This window comes from Heterodontus francisci, chromosome 40 (assembly GCF_036365525.1).
Source record: "Heterodontus francisci isolate sHetFra1 chromosome 40, sHetFra1.hap1, whole genome shotgun sequence".
In the NCBI taxonomy this organism is placed as follows: Eukaryota; Metazoa; Chordata; class Chondrichthyes; order Heterodontiformes; family Heterodontidae; genus Heterodontus; species Heterodontus francisci.
In genome coordinates, this window is record NC_090410.1 from 1,007,506 (window position 1) to 1,010,065 (window position 2,560).

A 2,560-nucleotide genomic window follows, 5' to 3' on the forward strand; every position below is an offset into this window, starting at 1 on the left:
CTGAGGCAACAGAGTAAAGCAATATTGATACTGTGAGGGAGATGGTGACTGAAGTGCATTTGTATTTATAAATACTATTTTCGGATTTTACAACATTTTATTTTTCCCCATGAATTGTGGATGCCCTATCCCCCAATTTACCAAATTCATGCTTCTTGTTCACATTTTCCAATCTCCTCCCAGTCCTGTTCCAGTTTCTCTGAATAGTTATCTCCAGCTTAATGCGTTCTGTATCTGGATTACTGCCCATCTATAAAGTTCCCTCTACACTGTCCCCATCAAACACTCCCAGGACAGGTACAGTACGGGGGTTAGATACAGAGTAAAGCTCCCTCTACACTGTCCCCATCAAACACTCCCAGGACAGGTACAGTACAGGGGTTAGATACAGAGTAAAGCTCCCTCTACACTGTCCCCATCAAACACTCCCAGGACAGGTACAGTACGGGGGTTAGATACAGAGTAAAGCTCCCTCTACACTGTCCGCATCAAACACTCCCAGGACAGGTACAGTACGGGGGTTAGATAGAGTAAAGCTCCCTCTACACTGTCCCCATCAAACACTCCCAGGACAGGTACAGTACGGGGGTTAGATACAGAGTAAAGCTCCCTCTACACTGTCCCCATCAAACACTCCCAGGACAGGTACAGTACAGGGGTTAGATACAGAGTAAAGCTCCCTCTACACTGTCCCCATCAAACACTCCCAGGACAGGTACAGTACAGGGGTTAGATACAGAGTAAAGCTCCCTCTACACTGTCCGCATCAAACACTCCCAGGACAGGTACAGTACAGGGGTTAGATACAGAGTAAAGCTCCCTCTACACTGTCCGCATCAAACACTCCCAGGACAGGTACAGTACGGGGGTTAGATACAGAGTAAAACTTTTTCACTCAGTCTCTATCCAAACTTCAGACAAGCACTCACTATTGTACCATTATAACACTTGTGCTCACAGGCACTATATGGCCTTGCTGAGATTGGTAATTACTGTATTGCTGAACTACGTCCTATTTATATATTGTAAGAATATATAAAATCGGGTCCAATTTAAGTTTTTGAAACTTTCCAGAGATCCTACTTGTCTGTTGCAAACCCCAGTGAACATTACCAAATAAAACTGCAAATTATCAAAAAGTTCGATTACGAAAACCTGTGACATTTTTGTGAGACTGAACCTGGTGCTTTACATCGGGTAATCTACCATGTACAAGGAGCACGATTTCAACATCAAGATCATTGCAAATAGATTAGGAAGAGATAGGCTCAGGGCTAAGGTCACAAAGCAGAATAACTTGGAATGGTTTGGATGGGCAGTGGAGGCACAATTTCTGGAATTATTCATGGGTAGCTATCTTCTGAGTTAAGGGAAATCCATGGAAGGATGGGCTGAATGGTCGGCATTATCAGTACTGGTCCTTGTGATCATTTCTGGGTCAGATGGTTGTGGGCTGAAGTGTATAATCTAGCCTAACACTGGAGGAGGGGAGAAGGTTTGAGGTCGAGGTTTGGGTGAGTGGTCTAGGGAGAAGCTAGAGGAAGAGCTGGGGAACAGTTGGGGCCGTGGGGGAAGAGTTAGGGAGAGAGCTTGGGGGTTGGAGGAATTGGGTCTAAGAGGAGAGGAGGTTTTAGGGAGAGGGTCTTGGTGAGGGGTTGGGATGAAGGTTGGGTAGTGGGGTTTGGGGATCAGGAGGGTTTGGGTCTGGGTGAGAAGGGGGTTGGGGGAGAGGGTTTGAGTGGGGGAGAAAGGATGGAGTGAGGGACAAGTGTTGGGGAGAAGAGGCAGGATGTTGGGGTCAGGGCTGTAGCCAGTGACGGGTTAAAACCCCCAGTCCTGGTCCGGGTTTGGGGATCCCCGAGTTTTGGGGTCAGGGTCAAGGTTCAGTTTTGGGGCTTGCAGTTGGTTTTAGGGTCCTAGGTTTTTGGGGGTTCCCCCAGTTAGGGGTCAGGATTTGAGTTTTGGGGCGGGGGGGGGGTGGTGTCCCTGGTATTGTCTAGGTCTAGAGTCCCAGGCATTTGGGATTTGGGTCTGGGGGTCCCCAGGTTTAGGGTCAGAGTTTGGGGTTTAGGGTTGGGGTTTAGGATCCCTGGGTTTAGGGTTGGGGTTTAGGATCCCCCGGGTTTAGGGTCGGGGCTTGAGGTTTTAGGATCTCCCGGGTTTAGGGTCGGGGTTTGGGATTCAGGATCCCCTGAGTTTAGGGTCAGGGTGTGGAGTTTAGGATCTCCTGGGTTTAGGGTCGGGGTTTGGGGTTTAGGATCCTGGGGTTTAGGGTCAGTGTTTGGGGTTTACGACCCTCGGGTTTAGGGTCGGAGTTTGGGGTTTAGGATCCCCCGGGTTTAGGGTCGAGTTTGGGGTTTAAGATCCCCCGGGTTTAGGGTCGAGTTTGGGGTTTATGGGCGAGTTTGGGGTTTAGGATCCCCCGGGTTTAGGGTCGAGTTTGGGGTTTATGGGCGAGTTTGGGGTTTAGGATCCCCCGGGTTTAGGGTCGAGTTTGGGGTTTAGGGTCGGGTTTGGGGTTGGGTTTGGGGTTTATGGGCGAGTTTGGGGTTTAGGATCC